Source organism: Cuculus canorus, chromosome 1 (genome assembly GCF_017976375.1).
Source record: "Cuculus canorus isolate bCucCan1 chromosome 1, bCucCan1.pri, whole genome shotgun sequence".
Classification (NCBI taxonomy): Eukaryota; Metazoa; Chordata; class Aves; order Cuculiformes; family Cuculidae; genus Cuculus; species Cuculus canorus.
Genome location: NC_071401.1, coordinates 9,081,091 through 9,106,414, shown reverse-complemented (window position 1 = coordinate 9,106,414; position 25,324 = coordinate 9,081,091).

Below are 25,324 nucleotides of genomic sequence, written 5' to 3'. Positions count from 1 at the left end.
ATAGCCAACGATGGAACCAGACAGACACAATCAGGGAGAGAGCAGCGATTTCATCTAACTCTACATCAAAAGCCTACAGTTGAAGTATCATGACACATATAATCTTTATTTCCTTACGTTGTCTCTTCTCAGGTCAAAGCAACTGTTGTCAACAAATTGAAAGCTTTATAAGATACACTGAGTGGGATGTCAGAAGGTGACAGGGACTCAAATAACGACAACTAATCAACTTTAAGATATGGCAGTAGTCAAAGAGATTGGCCTGGGACTATGTAATTCAAGAGGCCATTGACAGCTTATGTGAACTAAAATAGGATGCAATAAATAAAAAATACACGTAGATGCCACTCAGCTAACCAGCACTTGGTCACATGGATAGGCTGGAGCGTGTGTCCTGTTCCTCTAAGCCTGTGGTGCCAGTTGCAGCTGGTACACAGAGCCAAAGATGTGACACATCCTGTTTAAGTGAACACATTTAAGATTTTATTTCACTGAATGATGTAGTTCTTGTCACTAATCCACTGTAAATTCATGCAAGACGGGTCTCTATTTTGTCTCCAGACCACTGTTTCCACCATTGCTCAAATTTCCTTCTAGGAAGGAAGATTTTTTTTATGGTTACTAAATTGAAAAAAGCTGCCAAGTGCTACTCAGTTAGAACAGAACAGTTCATTTGGGAGGGACCTTCAACAATCATCTAGTCCAATTGCATGACCAATTCTGAGCTAACCAAAAGTTAAAGCCCATTATTAAAGGCACTGTCCAAATGCCTCCTAAAACACTGAGAGGCTTGGGGCATCTGCCACCTCTCTAGGAAACCTGTTTCAGTGTTTGACCACCCTCTCAGTAAATAAATGCTTTCTGATGTCCAATCGAAACTTCTGGTGCAACTTTGAAACATTCCCACACATTCTGTCACTGGATACCACGGAGAAGAGATCAGCATCTCCCTCTCCACTTCCTTTCCTCAGAAAGCTGTAAAGAGCAATAAGGTCACTCCTCAGCCTCCTTTTCTCCAAACTAGACAAGCCCAAAGTCCTCAGCTGCTCCTCACAGGACATTTCTTCCAGCCTTTTCAGCACATTTATTGCCTTCCTCTGGATGCATTCAAGGTCCTTCACCTCCTCCTTAAATTGTGGAGCCCAGAAAGATGTGCAGTACTGAAAGTGAGGCTGCATCAGCGCTGAATACAGTGGGATAATCACCTCTTATATTTGGCTAAAGATATTGGTGGCTTTGGCTGGAGAATAATGTTATAGAAGCATTATTCCTCCAGCTGTAGTTGGACTTTTTCTGTGCTTCTTTTCAGATTTTGGAAGACTTGGTAAAGGACCTTCCTCTGGCTGCCTGTATGGAGAAGAAAAGTAAACAATGAAAGCGAGAGATCAAAACATTAATACATATAAGACAATTCATCTAAAATGTCTAGAATATGATATGTGATTTCTTATTAGCACTGCCATATAAATAACATGACAATCCTCTTTTTGTGGAACAATAATGATATCTTGTGGACACTAGATTAATGTTTATCTGAACAATTTAAGAAAGAAGTTTAGACTATATTCAGCACCAATTCACAAGGTTTGGGAAACACAGGCAAAAAAAAAAACTAAGCCTGACACACATTATTCAAGATTAAATTTTTACCTGCTTTCATTTTACTCACACAGGGTTCTAAAATCAGCCTTATGGGTAATATGGTTTTGGAGATGGTATTATGTCACACATACTTAAAGTACCTTTTAATCATAAATCATCTACATATTCAGATTTATGCCAAGGCAGATAAAATCAATAATTCAAATGCCCGCACTATAGGATTTCAGGTTTTTTTTTGCAAAAGTTTAAAAAGAATAGTCTTGAATTCTCTGTCTTTGAGAGTTTGAACATTGCTGAAAACTAGTCCAGTAATTCTCTGTCTCCACGCAAGTTACTATGAAGGTGGAATTTCATATTTAAAAGAAAGACTTTAATAGACTGAAAAGACTTAGTATGCTGGCATTTTCACTTCTTTCCTCTGTTTGTTTCCTCCCATTTTCTCCCGCAATGTATAAAATAATTAGTCACCAATGCCGTCATATACATCTGACAATACATATTTTCTTTAGTAATGAGTTAACTGACACTCTCAGCCATTTCTTTCAGCATTGCACAAATGCCACATCACTATCCCTCTCTTCTCAGCTTCACAAAGTAGTATTTCAGCACTCCTGAAATTCTAGCCTTATTGATTCCCTTCAAATTTAACCATAAGAGAAGTATATATTCTTTCAAGAAAATATGAAGTGTGGGGGCCGATCAATAGGTTTAGACCCTGACAGCTCTGGAGATTTGGACAAGGCCAGTGTTTACACTGAAGTGCAGATATGTGTGACCAGTTGACCACAGTAATAGAACTGCAACTTAAGTCTCTTATACTCCAGTGTCTATAGATGCTGTCAAATTTAAACGACAGAATTCATCCCTCAAAAAATGTCTATAACCATGCAGTAAGAAAAGGCTCAGAGGAGATCTAGACTTCTGTAAAGCCTTTGCCACATAGGAAGGATGGAATGTCATCCAGAGATACCTGGACAGACTGGAGAAGTGGGCCTCTGAGAACCTCATGAAGTTCAACAAGGCCAAGTGTAAGGTCCTGCATCTGGGTCGGGGCAATCCCCATTTTCAGTACACGATGGGAGATAACGTGCTTGAGAGCATCCCTACAGAGAAGGACTTGGGGGTGCTGGACAACGAGAAGCTCGACATGAGCCAGAAATGTGCACTCACAGCCCAGAAGGCCAACCGTATCCTGGGCTGCATCAAAAGAAGCGTGGCCAGCAGGGCGAGGGAGGGGATTATGCCCCTCTGTTCCTCTCTTGTGAGATCTCATCTGAAATATTGTGTCCACTTCTGGAATCCTCAACATAAGAAGGATATGGAGCTGTTGGCACGGGTCCAGAGGAGGGCTACAAAGATGATCAGAGGGCTGGAGCACTTTCACTACGAGGCCAGGTTGAGAGAGTTGGGCTTGTTCAGCCTGGAGAAGAGAAGGCTCCAAGGAGATCTTATAGCAACCTTCCAGTACCTGAAAGGGGGCCTACAGGAAAGCTGGAGAGGGGCTATTCATAAAGGCTTGTGGTGATAGCATGAGGGGGAACGGTTATAAACTGGAGAGGGGCAGATTTAGACTGGATATTAGGAATAATTTCTTCACTATGAGAGTGGTGAGACACTGGCACATGTTGCCCAGGGAGGTCGTGGCTGCCCCATCCCTGGAGGTGTTCAAGGCCAGGTTGGATGGGGCCTTGGGCAGCCTGATCTAGTGGGATGTCCCTGCCCATGGCAGGGGGTTTGGAACTAGATGATCTTTAAGGTCCCTTCCAACCGTAACTATTCTATGATTCTATGAACTAGCACTAGTTAATTTTTCCCTTTTTAAATTGTTCCATGTTATACGGTCATAAACTTAAAATAACTTTAATACATAATTCCTTCAAAATCCAGAAACTGTGCTGGATAATGTAACTCACGTTATCACTTCAGTTTTTCCAGCCTTAAACACTTTCGCTTTCCTAACTGCCTGCTGACTCTGACCAGTAGAGGGCATTTTAGGACTGAGTTATGTGAATACTAATTCAAGTCTAGCATTTCTTCCACAAACAATACTTTGCTCACGTTGAAGGAGTATATGTTTGAGTAGCTTAATAAATAAACATTTGAATATAAATTGCACTGTTTTCAACATAAATATCAGATCCATAGTATTTAAGTAAAAATGTCATATGTGACATTTATTTTATTAAGAGCTATGTTTTCAAACTTGTTTATTTTGCATACATTGAACTACTGTAAAAATTATATTTAGACATTTAAATGCATAAGCACATTAAAACTCTATATGTAATACACATACATAGCTGGAAAAAATCTGCACAGAAGTCAATGGCTAAAAGATTTAATTTCAGCGAGCAAACAGTTTATTTCAGCAAAATTAACCATTTAATTACATGTTCTTTACTTAAATCGATAGATTATTCACATATCAAGTTAAAACTGGCTTTACTTACTGGATGAGTAAAACCTCATGATAAGGTTATATGTTCTTAAATGACGCAGTGCTTCAGTAAAACCCTGTGGATTTCAGATGTGGTTCTTCAAAATCACCTGAAAATTTGAATTGAACTTAAATGATGATGTTTAATTCCTCGATTCTTACAAGTTAGCACAAATGGGAATAAGTGCTAAAAGTGCTGCCTTACTGGATCATTTTAAAAGGCACACATTCAAATCTATTTGCCTAACTACATTCTCAATTACACCAGCTAAGCTTTTCTAATGTGAATATTCAGTTAAAAGCCTTGATTTCAGCTTATACTTCTGCTAATGGTGTTTGTGTAACTTCATACAGTCTGTTCAGAGTCTCAAGCTACAGATTCAGCACAGTCAGCCACAAGTGTGCCCTAATTATCTGTTTCCTCAGGTCACAGTTTTGAGTTTGCAGGAGTGAATGAAGGAGCTTCCACTGGAGTTTCAACAAGCTCAGACTGAAGACAGAAGAAGGACTTACTAGTGAAGTGAAACATGTTCTCAGTGCACAAAGATGTTGTCTACTAGGCCTTGGGACAAGGTTTAGTCACGGAAGAAGGTATTCAACCTATTCCTTCTTTAGCCATCTAACAAGATGCATAAATATTAACATCACCTACTTTCCCGTGGTTGTGGTCTTCCACTTCATTACAAGCCATCCTGCCACCCTGCCAGGATATTCAGAGTTTTTCACAGTTTAAGCAACAGCACTAAACACAAATCCCCACATGCAAAGTATTACTTCGAGGAAGAATAGAATTCAAATTGCAAATCTTCCTAACTTCAATAAAACTGTTGGGTTCCCTCCCCCGTCCACCATCTGGAAGAGAAACAACGAGATATTTCAAGTTTTCATTATATTAGTAATTTAAGCAACCATTTAATATCAGGGAGATAAAAGGCTCTGGAACCATAACAACTGCATGGTGACCACAGTCCTTGGTTGCACTGCTGGCTGGTAATTATTTGGTGAGGTGAAAGTAGCTATATAACAAAAGAAAAGTACGTAACCTTGCTGAGTTTTCCACAGTGAAGTGTAGTTTTCCAACCTACGTATTGTGTTTCGATACAGTTTACCACCAAGAACCCGAAAAACCTGTTCTCATGTAAATCAAAAAGTAATATTACTTTTGTCAAGGCACGCTCCTAGGGGAAATTCCCAGTCAAATGAGCAGAGTGATATTGATCTAATGAAAAGAAAACTATAATGATAGTGTTTGGGGGAAAAAAGGTAGAAAAAAGTCAATGGCTACTCAAAGGTATACATGCGTGACTTTGGGAGGGAGTTGAAAAGGGGGGAGGGGAACACACACAAAAAATTTATTAATCGAGCTTTTCTCCCATTGTGATTAGACTAAATGAGGAACCTGCTTAAGGTCACCTCCAAACTCCACCTAAACATTTGCCAACAATTTGAAAGCTTTGCCTGCACTGTGCCCTCAAACCACCACCACAAGAAACTCAATATCGATTTTTCAGTCACTTCAAGTGACAAGAGACTATAAAGTTCAAAGCACTGGATGGAATACTGGTTTTCCGAATCTAAACTGTATACAGTGGGATAAAGATCTCTCAGGTGTAAGGCTTGTCTCACATCCAGCTTAACTCCCGGCTGCCAGTGAGAGGGACTGTCCCACTCTCAGGCCCACACTGGCTCTGTTTCCTTCACATCGGATCTGGTGATCGCAATGTCTGAGGATAAGCTAAAGCCACTCCTCACTAGCAGGGAGCAGCAAGAACAGCGGGAGGTTGAGCAAGAGATGAGTGTGTCCATAGTACAGGCAGTGTCCTCACCAGCCAGGGCACAGTCCTGCTGCATCCACACAGCAGTCCCAGACACAGCATGGTACATCCAGATAGCCCAGTCAGAAACACCAGAGTGGAGACAAGATGAAAAGGTAGATCTGAAGTCCATAATATCATTTAAATAACTGAATTGATGAGTTTATCCTAGCCTCCTATGGCTGAAAACAGTAGTTAATATTGATACCTTGACTCCCTCCCACTCAGGTTTAGGCAATGATACATTTAAGGAAATAAAGGCAATATGCATTAACTTAAGTCCTCTTATCTGCTGGCAGATCTTGCCAACTGACATCTCATGTTAGTGGTTGGAAAACATGATAAGTTGTTTACAGCCATTCTTCACCTCACAGTTGGTAAAAGAATAACAGACTCTTGCTTTGTTAAACCTGAAGAATATGAGAGTGCTTTAAAGGACGTGAGTAATCACCATAAGGGCAGGAATTCAAACCAAAGAGGATTTTATGAAATAAGGCTCTGCTGGAAGTGCTCATGTGTGCATCTGTCTGTGTCTGCATTTGTGTTGAGGGGAGGGGAAGTTCTTCTAATCTGAGAAAGCTACAAACAAGAGGCGACTGGAAACAGTTAAGATTTTTGGATACAAGTACAAATTTAGAGGAAGACCGACTAAAGGTAGAAGAATGGAGTTATTTGGAAATTCATAGCCAGGCTAATGGACTTACATAGCATTTTGCTGGTTTTTAGTTTTGTATTAAACATCATCAAGCAAGAGACTAGGAAACAAGACTCTCCAAAGGGAAAAAGAAAAAGTAATTAAACACAGTTTCCGGAGGGGTAAAAAAAGAAGTATAAAGAGTGCAAGGTCTGTCATGGACACAACTTCAGCTTCAAGGGACTTTGCTCTTGGAATGGCAGCAACTGTTCTAAGTTGGATGTCTAATTCACTTCATGTAATGGATAGGGTATGGATAAGTTTTTGGAAGGCTTCCACAGCAATTAGTACACTGATTATAGCAGTGACTAAACTAGGGATGCATATAAGAATTCGACCAAAAACCCATTTTCTCATTGCTTTTTCACAGAGGGGGAGAAGGACTGAAGCTTGAGAAAAAAACAAGGAGGCAGTTTGTGTCCCTGCTGGATACTGGCACCTACCCAGCTCCTGAGTCTTCAACCTCCACACAGGCATCAGCAGGGACATAATTCTCTTTTCAAGCTGTGGGGCCAAAGGGGTGCTGAGGTCACCAAGTCCTATCAAAGAGCCCGATGCATCTCAGGATGCAATTGAGTAGTCAATATTGCTGATGTAGATGCTTTAATACCAAGATGTATAAGTTCTGCTAGTAGGCATCTGTCTTCCTCAGCAATTTAGATCCTCAAAAGTGCCTGGTCCTGAACAGAGATTTTATCAAAATCTTGTGCACAAGAATACAGAGACAGGACAGGTATCCACCAACAAAGCACATACTCAGAGAAATCAGACCATCACCTCCTTCTAGAAATTCAACACCACTTGCTTCACCTACACTTGGATGGAAAAGATTAAGTTACTCTCATTTAGATCACATCTGAATTTTGTTTCAAATGCCTCATAGCTCACTACTCTAATAACATGCAAGTCTTCGTCACAGACTTCTTTACAGGTGTGTGTGGTCTTCTTGGCAGTCAGGGTCAGCCTTCTTTGTAATTGCAGATTGCTGGAGGACTTGGGCTTCACAGTAGCCTTCAGAGTGCTTTGGTGTGAGAGGAGAGGTATACGCTCCCATTAGCCCAAAGGTCAGGGAATGTAAGGAAGGTGGACACCAGGCTCTTGCTTTGACTATATGTAAGAAGGAGGGGAAGAAGCCACTGGGGACATGTGACGAGAATGACTGGAGCTGGGGATCTTAGATTCAACATGTGTCTGCCCAACTTTGCAGGGGGTGTTGGGACATGCAGGATGAATTCTGAATCTTAGAAGGCTGTCAGGGCATATTCATACAGATATGCATCCAAATCCCTTGGGAGCTGGACTGTAGAAGACACTTATTTTTGTTGTAACGCCTATCTAATTAAAAAAAATTTTAAAAATCCAAAAAAAGTAACACCCCACCTCCCCTATAACACAAGGAGAAAACTGAACATCACCCAAAATGCCAGATAACTCTGTTGAAAGGTTGTGTCCCCTGGAAAGGTGCATTCAGATGAATCAATGACATAATATTTCTCAGGAATTAATAATGAAAGTCTCTTACCATGTGGCCCATAATTCTATCCTTTTCAGCAGGGAATGCAGTCACTATCTACTTCAGAAGGAAATTCAAACCACCTTATTTTGATCCACCAACATTCCCCTCCACCATGCCGAGGAGGCAGAGGAACAAAGCAAATGAGGAATCTCCACTCCTTGCTTGTTGTGGGGAAATACATAAACTGGGAATAAAAACTGGAAAGTCTAAAGATATTCCAGTCATGGAGGCCACAAGAATAACAAGCTAAGGAGTCTTTTATTTCTTAAATTAGTTAGACTTCTTGGCAGCCTCCCATGTGAGCAGTGAGGCCCAAGACTGTTTACCTCCTAAGACAGGGAACAGATAAGAATGCATAAGCGACGATTAAAGACATAAAAAGCCCAACATGAGGTGGCAGCAAGGGACAGTCAAAAGCAGCTAGTCTTAGTATAATTGAAATATAAGGCAGACAGCCCACCCAAACACTGAGTACACAGAGGTTCAAGGACTGAGCATGTCACCAAACTGGCAGTGTATTCAGGTCTGTATCAACACACAGAACTCGAGTTGAACTCAAGTTCTCTCTGTGTAGGAATACTTCTTCATATTAAATATAGTATTGGGATACCAAAGAAAACAGAAAATGTTAAGCATGTAAACCAAAAGCGGCAAAATCATGCCAGCACAGCAGCAATTTCATATATAATTACTGCAGGATATTACAGGTTTGGTAGCTGAATCAGCAGAGTTTTCAGAATGGAAACCCATGAAATGTAAATCTGTGTAAAGCTTATTTGCTATCCCACACCGCTTATTTTCTAGGGCTATGAAAATGTGTTAGTGAAGACATGTAAAAGACGTGTTATTAGACACAGGGGTTTTTTTAATGGTATGCTTTAGTTTTATGGTTCTAACTTTTTGGTTTTCCATGGTAAAGAGCAGTACACTAAGAAAACTTCATTCTTTGTTGTGGTGGCCCCTTTTTCCTGAATCATCTGATACTCTTCAGAAAATGTGAAAAATGTGTATTTTTCTGGTAGGCGGTGTACACCTCCATGAAAAAAATCACTATGTTTGTTAACATTCCAAGAAGTTGTGACATTCATTCACCGTATTAATGTAGCTTCCGTTGTAGGTAATATTACAAAGATATTTACAAATGCCCATAAAAGCATAAATACTGCAATTTCTTGTTATAAAGACCAGAATTTTTTTTACCAATAGATAGAAAATAACCTTTTTGCTCAATGTGAACTATTATTTATTCATAAGCCAAAGTATATGTACAAACTAATTAACAGGAAATTGCAATTTTTCAATGTAAAATTAAAACTTAAACAATCAGAAAACTGGAAATTCTGGCCTGAAGTAAATTTTAAAACCCCCCAAAACCAGATAAAACCCACCAACCTCTCCCCCTGAATTTAAATATAGCCAAGCGGGTTTAGATGTTATGGTTCTGCACTCATGCCAAAAGAAAAAATATATCATTGCAGCTGATGCATGTAAGGCTCAAACGAACAAAGTTCCTTAACACAGCAGTAGATGTGGTTATGTTCCCAGTTTATCTAGCCCACGGCTCATCTTTTATAGTTCTTTGAATCAAAAAAATAATGATTTTATTTCCAATTAGTGTGAACTGTTGTCTGTGTTCACCTGCTGGATTTCTGTACTGGTGATTTCTGGTTTGACATAGGTTGGCCAAGCTGATCCACTTTGAGGATGAACTAGCTCATTTAATTTAAGACAATGAGAAAATATCAACAGCTGTAAAAAAGGGGCTGCCTGAAATACTGAATCTAATTTAGCAGAAATATTTTTCCACCTTGAATTTCACAGCTAATTGTCAAAATAATAATGGCACAAAAACTATTTCAGGCACTGATTCTTTATAGTTCTGCCTGATTGTTATGGCAAAAGAAGCAGCAAGCTCCCCAGTTATAAAAATCACATGGTTCTTCAAGAACAGCCTATAGTTTTTACCAAAGCATTATTTTTAATGTAGCAGAAGCCAAAACCAGTTTGACTCTACTTTTCCATGTAATCTATCCTTTTTTTTTTTAACATTTTATGTTTGTCAATTTTTCCATGGTTTATTTTCTTTAAAAAAAACAACAAAAAGCAACATAGTATCTGAGCCAAATCACATGGATTTAGGATACATTAAATGAATTACAAACATTAAAATCATAAAGATGTTTTAAGTCAGCTTTTTAGAAACTTCCTTAAAAATGTGGGGAAATGATTGTGTGTGTAGTTAATACAATGAAAGGAGAGTTCATTTTCCTAGCTTAATTTCCAGAAACTGCATGTAGCATGATAAAAATTGAGATAGCTATATACACTGTTTTAGGAAACATAATTTAAAAGTTCAGATGCTCCTTAATGCAGGAAGCACCTACACTTTACCAGTGTAGTTCCATATGGTCCTAACTGAGAAGACATCCAGCCCAGTATTTTGATGTACACATCCTATAACAAAGTCTTCAAAACTCTTGCCTAAATTAGTTCTTAAGTTTCTTTCAGTAAAATTTTCCACGGCACTCCAGTTTGGTTTCTGCCCATACTCAGACTATCAATTGGCATGGTAAAGCATACCTATAGTTCCTTCTGTGCTAATCCTTATGGAAATAATCAGTCATATTTTTTAACAACACAGACTGATGGTTCAGCTAAGCTGAGGCATTAGAGTTGTTTGACTTTATTTAATCTGCCTCAATTTCCTGGCACTGGTAACATTTTTGTAGAGTTACTTCTGTGCTAGTGTGTCTTCCCTGATCCCCTTCTGTCAGACAAAGGTGAGAGTGAAGGAAAGGGCAGAACCATGCAGCCGTGGGCAGGAAAGAGCACTGGACTGCCCCTTTCCATGGAGCTGGCTCCAGTTCAGCTTAACTGCCACAGTAAATATAACTGTGTATTGCATTGTAGACTTGCTCAAACAGATACAGATCAAACCAAGTGCTCTAGCACCCCAGTAAAACTATTCCTTTCATAAAAGAAAATAAGAAAAGGCTGGATTTTTTTTTTCATTTCTTAGGCAATGTGAGTTCAAACCAACAGAGTGTTTTCTGAAAAGTAAGGGTATCCAGGCTTCTGAGCCTTCTTCAACTCAAAAAAGCTTTAGACTTTTAACTCTCTCTCTCCCTAGCACAACTCTCCCATCTTCCTGAAGCTGTCTTACAACTCCAAGACACACACACAGGTCCAGACATCACACATTTGATTTTGACCTGTGCTCCATCATGATCGGCACATTGTTTTCAGGGCCACTGCAGCATTTTTTTCTTGTATTTAACATGTGACGCATGAAGCATCCTGAAAAGCAGTATGCAAACTTCATATAAATGAATGCTTCAACCACTCAGTTGCTTGCTTCACCCCAGGAAAATCTGACATTTTGTCTTCAGTATGAAAGCTTTAGGAAAGTAGTATAAGGACATTTGAATTCACTTATTCTTCAGAATTTTTGAAGAAAACGCTAACCAGAACACAAGTAGGCATTTCTGAATTTTCAGTGCTAGTTGCAGTTTGAGTCAGCACAATATTTACCCTTCATGGTATGAACACTTGCATGATTAAACCAATTTCAGCAGAATGAGTTGTTTTGTAAATATACGATAAAGCAGATGAGCTAGATCCAGGGTTGTTGTCTGCTTGTATTGTTGTAGCACTTACAACCATCCTCTTGTAATAACCATCCCACGCGCATTTGCAACAAGTATACAATCCACGACTGAAACAGTTTATAGCCAATGTTAAACTGTAGAAGTGAAAATAAAGAGATTAGAGGCAAGTGACATAAATAGATTTGGAAACAGAAGTCTATGTTGTTTAGTTTGCCTAAGGGTAGTTGAAGATCTATTCCAAAGTAAAACCAGATACCATCATTCCAAATATTTCAGACATGAATTAAACTACAGTTAAGGCACAAATCCACATGAAAAAAATATCCACCAAAGCTAAAGATCCAGTTATAATATGAAATTAATAGTACAGGGGGCAGTGATGTATGAAGAAGTGGGATAAATGAGAGAAGTGGATAGATGAGAAGGTTAATACCTAGAAAGCAAGAGATCTGCAGGCGAGTGAAGATACTGCTGACTCAGTATTCTGTTTCCCTATATATAAAGCATCCAATCCAGAGAGTGAAATCTAACAAAACCTACGACACGACAAAGATCATACTGCAGGCAAAATTGTTTAAGTGTAACAAAACCAGCTGTTTTTGAGAGGAAAGGAAAAATTTCCAATGTGAAATAACTTACTTTAATGACTTTCCTGTTAAATAGGTAGATGGTGGGACCTTTGGCCTATAAAGTTGCCAATCAACAGAGACCAAATACAGGGCATCTCCTTACTGCTAAAACCCACCGACAGGCCTTTGGACTAAGTGAGAAACACAGTCTGTTGGCAGAAGCTCTGCAGCTTGGCACATTTCCTCTTGATTTTTGGATGAGAAATACAGTTCCTTTGGCATATGCCCATCTCTGGTTCTGTTTGGACTCTGCCCTGTCTCTCTGCCTCAGCAATCTGAAGCCATAAGGCCACCCTCTCTTTTGAAAAGATCTAAATTATGTGGTTGGAAGATTCTGCTACTGCCTGCAGGATGTTGTTTCATCATGGACATTACTATTTCACTCAGACCTCAAACTGGTTTTCCATGTTTCTGTTATCGTAATACTGTATGATTATGGTTGTTCTCGTTTGGTTTATGCAATTATGTTTTTCATAAAATTGAACCTGCTTTCCATTAAAAGGAAAATACACCAATTTATTTAAGCAGACGAGAATTGTACAATTTATCCCTAATACTAATCTCCTAACACAGAATCATATTCACATAATCACTAACTTTACAGAACTGTCTATCAGAACAAGAGAAAATCATGACTGAGAAGCTGTAGCTCTAAACCTGAGCTCCAAAGACGTGAGTTAACTCCATTCTCTGTCGCAGGCTTCCAGTAAGACATTGAAAAAGTCATTGAATTCACCTACCTCAGCTCTTTTTCAAAATGGTAACTTACTTTTTCATAGTACACACAAGGCAAAGCTGTGTCTGTGCAGGCTGACTACCTACTACAGACACTCTGCTTTTTTCTTATGTCGTTCATGACAGGTATTACCAAAGCACAGCAGTCCAGCTTTCAAAACATAATTTGTAAAGCTGTATAGTCCTTTATAAGAGACATTTGAACTTACTACACAGTAGCCTCTAATTGATTTCCAGACATGAGCCTAGGATAAAAGTATTGCTGTTATGTAAGTCATATTGCCGTTATGTAAGTCAAAGACACACTGATAATTACATTCCAAGCTTGCAAATGTACAGAATAAAAAAAAAATTATTAGAATTATTAAAAACCTCACTGCCAGATTCATGCGGAATAGGGAAGAGTTCACTTACACATGCGATTGCAACCCTAAAATTTCCCAACCTTTAAAATACAGATAATGATAACACTCCAAAATGTTTTCTTGAAAAGACAGACATAATTTGCTACTGTGAAACTCCCTGGGTGCATGAAATCCCGCCACTCTTCTCAGGAGCTGTGAACACAACTCAAAGCCCAGCAGGACTTTTTCCAAATTAGGGTTTCCTCTCCTTTGCATCAGATTGAGAAGCAGAAAACAAGTGAGAAAAGCTGAAAAGCACTTTTTCAGGCACACTGAGTGAGAACCTTCTTTGAAGTGGGAATGGTGTAGGAAGAGGAAACATACTTGTTTGTTTGTCATACATAAGGTTAAATCTTACTTTGAGAAATCAGTGAAAACATCTCTCTGTCACAGCAACCAACTGCCCTTACAGAGTTTCAAGCCACAGAAAATTCTTCATCTACAGCAACCTAAATACTTGGATGAAAGAGTTTGACGTATTTTCTCAACAGAAACTTAAGTGTTTGAAAGAAACATTGAAAAAAGTCTTAATACATGGGGAAATACATTTTTTTTACTCCAGTAACCCTGTGACTTTAGCAAAAAATGGCAAACTAAGTAATCTTTGGACAAAGACAGATTACTCAATGAGTATTCGGGGTTAGAACAACAAGTCCAAAGTTAACAAAGCTAAAATGATTAAATTCGAAGCCCACTGAAAAATTAGAATTTCCCTTGATTTCAATGGGTTTTCAATTAGGCCTAATTAAGCTTACCCTTTGAAAAGACAGATAAAAATGTGGATGGCCAAGACCTCACAGCTTTGCCACACAAAAGTTAAGATTTCAATTATGCTTCAGTTCTCAGAGAGTCTGATAAATTCCCCATGGCTGGGAGATATCAGTAGGAGAGAAAATGGGACAATTCGGAGAGATGATGTAATCTAGAGATATCATAGCCTGCAAAACAGGAGATAGGCAGAACCTTGAGAGATTTTCTACTTTACACACAATTGATAATGCTTAGAGACAAAGATGGACTAGACAATTTTCTAGGAAAAAAAAAGCAAATGTTCTATTATTTATAGCTTTTAAGAATAAATGAGACTATTCTAACATTTAAGTATCCTTATCACTAGCCATTTCTCCTAGTCTAATCTGAATCACTCATGCTGCAATTTAAACCAATTACCTTTTGTCTATCTGAACTGAATTTGTAAAACAGATACTACCTCCTCTTTGAAGAGGTCTTGAATCACCCCTCAGCTTTCAACATTTCCTTCTTTCTTAGATCTTCACCCATCATCACTGCTTCCCCCTTATTCCTCTCCACCTAGTCCACATCATCCTTGAAACTTCCTACTTGAGACAAGCACAAGTAGCCCAGCCCAGAGCTTATTGTAAGAATGGAGGTGCTAAAAAATGTGCCTTTTTGCAATGATAGAATGTTGTTAACTCAAATTCAGCTTGTGAATCTGCCATAATGACAAGATTTATGAAAAAACTTCTATTTAAACAGATGTTCCTTATCCTTTAAACATAACTGTAGGATATTGCAATTACAGTTATTGAATAAATAACTTTTTCCAGGCCTTTTTTCCCCCAGCCCACTTTCTCATTAGGACTGCAGATCAGTTCTCAAAACGCCTGCAGAACCTTGTGCCTTAGTTTCATTCACAAATTTCAAAGAAAGAATTTTTGCTTAAAAGGGTACTAAAAAAGTGAATTAGCTTTGTAAACTGAATGATAAATCTAAATCTGTTAATTCCTTTGGACATACAAGGGAAAGCTTTTATTTTAGAGAGTAGTCTCTTCCTTCATAGCAGTATTTATTTTAGAGACAGTTCTGACTCATGAGAAAGAATAAAGAATTAACTTTAGGAGTGATCTTTAAAGGACAAATGTTATTATTCTCATGAAACGAAGACTGCAAAAGTAATTGAATAGGGCAAGAGTCTGCAGAAAAGCAGATTTCAGCAAACAAGGAGATGGTAAGTAAAGTCATTTTCTGAAAGAACTCAAAGAAGAGAGGAGTACAGCTAGGATTACCGGAAGATTATTTTGTAAACCAAACTATACCACAGCAAAAGACAGCTAGTAGGAGTAGCAGACACCGCAACGGCTGCATAGAGAGCTCTTCAATAACTTGAAAAAGTGAAGAATGAATCACACAAAACCTGAAAGCCAGGATGAACACAAGAGGCCAAGGACATATTGATAAAAGCTAAGAAGTGAGGGGATGCAATGTGGCATAAAGGGTTATATGAAAAAGTTCTTGAAGTACCAAGGAACAGGAAGACAAAGAATAGTGAGGACATTACGGAGAAATTAAAGATACTGAGAAAGCCACCTAAAAGATGGAATATTAAAGTACTGGCATGGATTTGCCAAGCATGGAAGACACTCAGCCTCTTTAGTTTCCTCTTTTGACAGAATAAGTGGCCCAGTAAATATCAAGGTGTAATAAACTTTGACATTAGCTTAATTTTGAAATGTTGGCCTGCACTGGCTTCCTAAAGCACAGGGCTGATAAGTCTTAGCACCAGAAGGGTAAACAAGGAGTTGGGAAAACTCACTTTGAAACAAGTAGTTTTCAGTAGCTTCCTGTCATGCTGGGACAATATTACACAACTCACAAAGAGATCTTTCCAAATTCCAGTTTTATTTACTTAAACCAGTCATGATGAAATAGAAAATACTGTTGATGAAAGGATCAGGGTTTAAAATTAATTTGACAAATCAGCAATATAACTAGATTCATCTCACTGGGTTCAGAACAAATAAAAGAACAAAATAATGTGCAATTATGAGGAAATAAAACACAAAATACAGAATGAGAAATATTTAGCCAGATGGTGAGGACAGAAATAGGCTAGGGTTACAATGGTTTCTACAGTGACATCCTTCCAAAGAGTCATCTCCTTCTACAATTCAATAACGGGAATGATTACTAATACTTCAGCTTTGGTAAGTCCTCATGAGAAATTCTCTGCACGATTTAGGAACCACATGTCTAGCAAGAAACTAGCAACAAGAACTCTGAATTTAAAAAAAAAAAAAAAAAAAAAGGAGAGGGGAGTAGGAGTTTTAAAAAAGAGGAGGCATTTTTGAAAAAAAAAAAAAGAACAAAAGACAGTGGTTTTGTTTGGTTTATAAAGAAAGATAGAGGAAACATGGTAAAAATGTCAGAAAAAAAACCCATAATCAAATGTTCTTCATGTCCAAAGGAGAAGGCACATAAAAAATACTATTGACAGTAATTGACAGTAAAGATTATGGTTGGAGAGGCTTTTCAGCAGGTGGAGAAATATCAGAAGTTACTATCTGAAGAAATTAAGAAAATATCCTTATTGAGAACTTTAATAGGCATTTGAGTTCTTTCTCAGGGATGGTTTAGGTACACTTGATTGAGCCTGGGAGAGGAAATTCCTACTTCATGATCCCTCTGATCTTCTCTAGTCTTAAATTTCTGTATTTTTACAGGAAAACACACTGTACTAAAACTGCAAGGAAGAGGAGGAAGGGAGATCGTTACAATAGACAAATTCTTCAATATTACACTTCCCAATACTAGGAGGAGAGAATAAGATAATCTTTATCGATGTCTAATTTAATTTAAAAATTCCAGATTAGGAGCATCTGCTCTGTAAGGTAGCAGTCTTCATCCAGTATCATTTGCATAATTACAGTGCATGCGATTGAATGGCAAAATAGACTAGCAGCAACTTCAATCGCAACTTAATTTCCCACAGCTCTGAGCAACATCAGATAGTTTTGTAGTTATGTGTACAACAGGTTGAGGACATTTAAACAGATAACTTCACTCTCTCTTCTCTCAACTATGGGTTTATCATTAAGTAATGCTCCATTTCAAGCTACTGATATGAAAAATGAAATCTGGACTATTTTATATCATAACAAACTTAATTTCAATGCTTCCACACAATATTCAATTCTGAGTCTTGATCTGGTTAGCTATAATAGCCTAATGTAATAGTTTTTTAGATGCGTGACTTGTTTATTTTTAAATATATTTGTAATATATTTGACATGATTATTTCTAGTCATACAGCCTATGAAACTGCTACTAAGAAAAAGCAATGACAAAAAACAATGTGCTGGGGTTTTTTTTTAAAGAAATGCAAACCCAACAGGAATTTAACGCAAACAAAACAAGTTACCCTGTAGATTATAGTACAAGGAAAAGTAACTGTTCCACCATCTACAGGAGGGCTACCCTGTTGTTCCTTTAATGTAATGAAAACATTGTGAATTAAACCAAAAATGAAACACTGATGAGAAGAGGACAGAGTTCAAAGAAAGTGCACATTTCCCTTGTTCACATGAAGATCTATTGTGCATTCATAGATGGAGCCATGAAAAACAGACTTCACTTGCTGTTCGATTTGGTTTAATACCAAAATGAGAAGCACTTTCCTACTTTTGGCAGTAAACACTTCAATATCCTGGAAATTATAATGTAACTCGCATATTTCAGTGGAAGAAGGGAAAAACCCACGTCACAGCATTTATTAATTATACAGTACATAGAAAAAAATGCTAAAACCAGAGTTCCCATATAAAAAAAGAACAAGAATATGTTTAACTAAAATATTCTTGGGGAGTTTAATGTTGCACTATATATCTTTTATGCATTTTGAGATTTATTGAAATAGTTATCCTTAATTTACTCTAGTACGATCATTTTGCTGTAAATCCTCAAGGGGACACTGCTATTCTATGACAGGTATTTTAGTAAACTTCCAAGTGCAGACAAGTTTATGGAATTTACTTGCTTCTGGGCCATTAATTTGTCTCAGTTTCTCTACCTGTAGGAAGAAAAACATATTTCACTGCATGCATTTTGTTCTAAACTCAGCCCTAGACACCCAGAGTCACAGCCTGTGTCTTTTAACCTAAGACTGCTATTCAATGGCTTTCACATAAATCACTTGACTAGTTTTTGGAGAAAAATGGGACTAGAACACATCTTTGTAGGCTTTAATCACTAGGCACAGAAATTATTCTGCCCTTACATACCATAAATAGTAACATTTCTGCACAGGCACAGAGCAGAGGTTTAGGTAACACAGAAAGTTAGAAAGGCATTCAGGTAAAAAAATCATTGATTTAGTTTCTGATTTATCTACCTCCGTAAGTATTTTTATATTGATCTAAATACGTGTTTAAAAGGTTTACTTCAAAATAGCATTTGTTAGATATTTTCTTAATCTTTAAATTGCATTACTTTCTAAGTAAACTTTTCTGTAATTAGAATTAGTTTTCAGGGGAGAGAGTATTTTGGGTAAACCGTTAGTTCACGTGTCATCCAACATTTCTGTCACAGTGTTTAACTTGGCCAAGTCCAGATTTATCTTTCAGAACTGAACTGTCTTTACTTGGCAAAATGCTTTCACTGCTTTATGACTGCCAAAAAGCTTGTAAGACTTGCCCTGTGGATGGACATTTCAATTGTGTTCTGTCCACACGGGGAAGTATACATACAATTGATACACCCTGCTTGTTATGTGTGATTACTATCAAGAGTTGTTATTGGAGTCAGCTTGCACCTCATGCGTGCACTGCTAGGCTAGACGAAGTAGATCTCAGCACTCCCAGATAAAACTAGATAACACTGTGTCATAAAAAGATTTCCTTACCTTTTCCCCTGCAGTCACCTGCTGAGCCAATCTAAATGCAAATTATGTGCTAGAGACCACTGAACATTGAGTAATTAAATACAGCATACATTCATGCGCTCTTGGCCCTATTGATTTTTGTGTCATACCTTACTGACTGACATAGCAAGAATAAACCAGTCTCTTTTTCCACTGAGTTAAACAGGATGCAGGTTACAATTACTACTTCAAATTTACGAATAGTGAGGTATGAATAAAGAGCTTTCCTTCAAAGATCTTACATACCTGCAAATCATACTATGAAATTACTAGCTGGAGAAAATTATGCTGTTTCACTGCCTTGTTTTTGTCCATATGGTTCCACTCCTGAAAATCAAGAAGCACAGCAAAGACTATTTGTGCGATCCTCTATGAGTTGCCATCTCTTGATATCTGTTACCACTACACAGCATGGATACAATTGCTATCTATCTAGTTTCCATACAGGGTAAGGACATAAGATAGAGTACAGCAGAGATATCTGTCCACTTTCCCGCTCTTGCTAAGCTTTCTGTGGCATCCCTTCTACTATCCTTTCCAAAGTGACTGAGCTTCCTTCAGGAATCTTCTGCTATTCCTGTCTCTCAATGTCCATGAAGTCAGCAGCAACCAGAGAAATCCACTTTGACACAAACATTGTGCAGTCCTATTTAGCACAGGACTGAGCTAAATAGATCCTGCTGCTTAACTCATCTAGCACCACCTAATCACCTAGTTCTTACCTGGTGCAAACTTGCAGCCAGTTGACTAAGACCAGGACCAAAATTTGCTTGCATCTTCCAATAGCCTGTTTCTTCTTTCATGTTTAAAGTGATACAAGTGACAAGGCTAGCAAGGATGGCATCCACTTATGCAACTAGATTGTAGAGGTGAAAGAGTAATTTTGCATAGTGATGTTAAAACTGCATTTCTTGCTTTTCACCTTTATGACGATTTTTAGAGTCCCGTTTTTACTTACTTATATCAAACTACAGTAAATAAAGTATCTAAGTTACTTACAGCATAATACAGATAAGAGGCTACAACAGAATCCTAGCAATGAATGCATGAATCAAATTTCAGTTAAGATGTTGCATTTACTGCTTCTTAGATGCTTTGCTTCCAGAGTGAAAACTAAAGCATGTGGGTACCTCTTGATAGCATACAGAAGCAGAGAGTGATCCAAAGACTTTTCATGTTGACTGGAACTCCCTAAATCTATCAAGAAGAGGCAGCGCATTGTCTGAAGTTTCACCCTTCTAGCAACGGACTCTGTGAGCCCAGACTGCAGGTACCTAGTACCTAGCTTCCCCACTTTGCATGCAAATGCTTTAGCTACTAAGATTTATAAAGGAAACTGCCAGTCCTCATTACCTTGCTGTGATTTTTAAGCTGCCACATCTATTGCTTCACGCACAATGCTGAACAGCCTTCATCTGCTCAGTCACTCATACTGTATCAACCCCATCTGGGATTCGGGAGCTTCTTATCCAAGTGTAACTCACGTGGTTTCAGGCACCCACTTCTTCAGGTAAACACTATCTTGAGCATACCAGAAGGCAGAACCACAGCCAGCCAGGGAATATTTATATTCAACAGAGAAGTACCCAGGAGGTTTAACCAAACACAACATGAGTTACTAAACATAATTTTTAATTTCAGCTTTGAACTTTGCTGTTTGAAGCTTCTCCAAACCACATGGAGTTAGCTCATGTACTGAAAAGACTACAGTTTTTTCAAGAAATATTATTGACCTGTAATTATTGATTACTATTCGAAACACTGATAGGAATGTGAGTAGACTTTTGTGCACACAGACCAATATCTCAAGATAACATGATCTTTACACACTAAATTACATGGTTTAGCTTCTAAGCTATGATTTTGGCTAGCTGCTCTCCTCCTCTGACAATGTTAACTTGTAGTAAAAAAACCCAAACCAACAAAACAAACAATGCATTGGCAGCTACATAATTTAACAATCAGTTAACAACACTGAGATTGTATTCCAGACAGAGAGAGTAGTATCACTTTCAGTTTATACATACAAGGAATTATGAAACTTAGACTCACTTTCCTGGTTCATTTTTATTTATATTCAATTATTTTTAATTTATCGTTGCTAGCCAATATAAACTCAGCATCTAGAATCTTAAGAAGCAGAAACTGAAAACTTTTAATTGCATTTATTCTAGCAATTTACTGGGAATCTTGACAATTTCCATAAAAATATCAATGGGAAGCTTAGATAAAACAAGATGTTTACAGAAGTTAAAACAAATCCAAATACTTTCTAAATAATTACTTGAGTGGGGTTTTGTAATTCTATTTATATTTTCTGTGCTATATAGGTACAGAGAAAATCTTGTACCCTTGAGCAGTTCAACTTGACTTGCAAGCATTAGTGTCCTTGCATTCTTTTGCCTATAATCCCACTCAAGGGAAAGCAGCAACTTTCAGAAGACAGAGCAACGCCACACAGCTCTGTAAGTAATTTTCCCATAATTGTGTACATTGAGGCAGAAGAAATAACAAGGAAGTTGGCAGAGTCTCCATTCTAAAATATTCCCCTCTAGATATGAGACACACTCAGTCCTTGTCTGCATTAACTGCGAAATTAACAGCACCTAATGGAGATAGGTAGAACCATCATGTTGGGGACTGCACATGTAACCACTCCCTCACTGTATGAGTAGAAATGTACACTGCGCTAGCAGTACCAACACACACCCTTTCCCCTTTCCAGGAGTCAGAGCCCGCTCCAGCTGGGACTTTTGTCTCAGACAATTGCAATGGTGATAGTTATCAGTTGCTGAGTGAAATGGTGCAAAACCGTGCTTCATAGCACCAGGCACCTGGAACAATCTTGCAGCTTTGTGTTTCATGCCAATGCGTGGACATCATCCCCCTGCAGTGTCTCAGCAAAAAGCAGGGGAGCTGCACGACTAAAGGGGCACGTGCAGGCCTGGAAAGTTGAAGCTCCAGTCAGCATAAAGTTGAGAGTGAGTGTGCATGGGACCACCAATCCATTCCAGATGCTTCCTGCTCAGAGCAGCAAGAGAGCATGAGCAAAAGAGAACTTTCTAGAACAACTAACAATGCATGCAGGGTACCTTGCCAATCATTGCCCGAGGGGTGTGGTGGATGTGGAACCCAGGAAGATATAAAAGACATACAGGCATGTCATGAGGTCAACCCACTAATCTTGGCTATATGTATCTACGAATCAAGATTTTGTGGGCTCCAAGGTGAAAATAAAATCTTATCTTTCCTATCCTTTTCCTATTCTCTCCTTTCTTTTACTTCTTTTATCTCCTCTCTTTTTCCACTATTCTCTGCAATTCAGCCCCACACTAAGTGAAACTTCACCTCTGCTGATCTCCAGCATGTGAAACCACATTTCCTGTGGCTCTGAAGCTTGTTAAGTTGCCTCTTTGCCGAGTCGTTTGTGGTGGGTCTTGGGTGATTGTTTCTTGGGCTTTTGGTTGCCAGTGCCTTGTAAAATAAAGTTATTGTTGTCTCAAGTCCTCTGGGCCTCTGTCTGGTAGCCTTGCTTAGCCCTGGGCAGCATGTGGCTCCCTCCAAAATATCAAAGAGTGTTCCTTTGTGCGTCCCGTTTCCTGAGCCAGCAGCAGAACATGTTTGCCCATTCTTGTGGACCAGGTCAGGAGTGAGATGTGACACCAGGCAAACTAGGTAATACGACCATGATAAGAATGTACCCCATACATTTTCTAGAGTCAGAGTAGGGCCATTGATTGGAAATTATAGTTCAGTGTTTACATCATAGATGAAGGAGACATCTACAATAATTGATCTGACCTCACTAAACATGTAAGATTTTAGGACAAGCTTAGAATAGCAAATATAGGTATGGATGAAAGAGGACAAAGCTTCCCAGGGTTCTGGGAAGAAAAAAAAAGTATCTCACTTTTCATTCATCTCTTCACAGCTAGCGATAACATCAGGATAACTCATTTACTGGACCCTTCTGCTTAAGGGACAGCTGCATCTATCTACTTAGGTGTCTTTTTAAAAGAGTTGGCATTCACTATAGTTCACTTTCTTTTAGCACACTATTTTAAAGAAAGAAGCTTTTTGGTACATCTGGGCTTCTCCCCAGTTTCTCCCATCCATTGAAGTCCCAAACCCTTGTGTTTCTAGTAGGGCCCTGTAGAAGAATCATTTCAGGGAAATTTTACAAAAAAAAAAAAAAAAAAAAAGGAAAAAAAAAAGACAAATATGGTTATTTCCTGCTTGCTATAAAGCTTGGACATTTTACACTTGCCAAACACCTTCAAATACCATGTGTTTTTTTCAGAGAGCAACAAATTAGAAGGTTCAACATAACTCCAACAAGAACACATACTAAGACCTATTTTTTAATCAAGATTTGTTAATTAACTTCTCTGTATGCCAAATGACTCATATACCAGATCCTCCTCCAGGTGCAGCAATAAAGGCTTATTAAACTCATAGGCTAACTATAAACCTTTTCTCTGCCAGTGGAAGATAGTGATGGGTTTGGTGTATGTCTGATCACATATTGCTTTCTCAAACAAAGATTTTAACAGATCTGTTTCCTTAAAAGTGTTTTGTGAGAAAAAAACAACAGCAGTACGTGCCGACTAGTAGGATTTTTACACAGTATGTGATACGCTGTATACTGGGAAATTCTCAGTTCAGCTAAGATGTGGATTATTCTGAGAAACATACGGAACCAGTTAAAAGGATAATGGTAAGTTACTCAAAGGGAGAATGTCAGGCTGGAGGGCAGTTCTTAGTAAATGTTGCTAAGTGCATTTTTTGTATTGGGTTCACTAATATTTCCGTTCCTGATCCTGATACCAAAAGCAGATATGTGGTTATGAAACTTCTGAAGATTAGACTATCATATAGTAAGAAATTAGTCATCTTGATTACCAGAATAACTACTCTGAACTAAAATGCTAAGTACATGTTTTTGGGACTAAAAAATTTCTGATCTAACTTTGGAATCTGCTATTCAAAAACAGAGGAAAAGAAAGATTTAAATGACTTAGTGAAGCCATGGAAATAACTTAGTCATGAAACAGACAAATACAATCTTCATCAAAGGCATTTCTGGTGCAGCAGCATAGCCATCGATGTGGCTCAACAAGGTATTGTGTATAATTTCAGTAAACCATAATCAGGTAAGATGAAATCAAACATAGAAATCTAGGCAAGGACTATGAGAATGTGGAAGGAAACTAATATTTTATTTTATGACTGAAAGTCTGTTTCTTTAGTTCTTATATGGAAGGCTGAGAGACGACATCATTGCATGCTAGAAGTACACCAAAGAATAAACGTGGTAGAAGACAAAGAATCTTTTCAGCTACAGATGACGATGAAGGAAGAACAAGTGTTCCTAGAGTGACTCTATGAATACACTTAGGCTCAAAAATAGGTTTTTAAAGCCAGAAAAATTCTATTTTGATCATCCTGCTAGTAGTTCAACTGGATTTTAAATGAGGTTTACTAGTTTACAAGTGAGATTAATGCTACTGTCTAAAAACGCAAGAAAATAAACTTATTAACCCAAGAGTCCTTTCCAGTCTTATTCTTCCTATTATTAGAAAAAGAATTTGTCTCAGGCAACATGTTGCCAAGCAGAGTTTTGCGATCGCGGTGAATTGAGAGTCTTCAGTGGGTCTATTAGAAATTTCAGACTTTTTTATGCATTTCTGACACATACAAAAGTCTGTTGTGAAAATAAAGAAGCAAATTTTGATGAACAGTGAGGAACTGTGAAGAACACAAATTGCATCAAGGAATTAAAACATGTGACAGCTTTGAGATTTCCCTCAACTTCATGTTAAACTGTGTAAATAAGGAAACTGTGAATGACCTGGTAGCTGGAGTGTGTGCACAGCTAAGAGAGAAGCAAAGCCGCCTTCTTGAAAGCTATTTTTAGCAAGCAGTGGGCTGTCCTGAAGTACAATTATCTTTATGGCCAGCCTTGATGATTGTTTCCAACAGAATTATTGCTGACTTGAAGGTGTGTTTACAGATAGCTCTCCTCAAAGTCTGTACCTACATTTGTGTACATACTTGCATACTGACACAGCATGTCTGGAAAAACCACTGTAGATAAACATACAAGAATCATCCAAAATGCTTCTGTTTACTGAGATAAACCCACTCATGCACTTGGAATAACAAAACTTTGCTGTAGAAACCAGGCATGCAGTTTCTTTGTGCTTCTCTTTGGGATGGATTTGGCTCA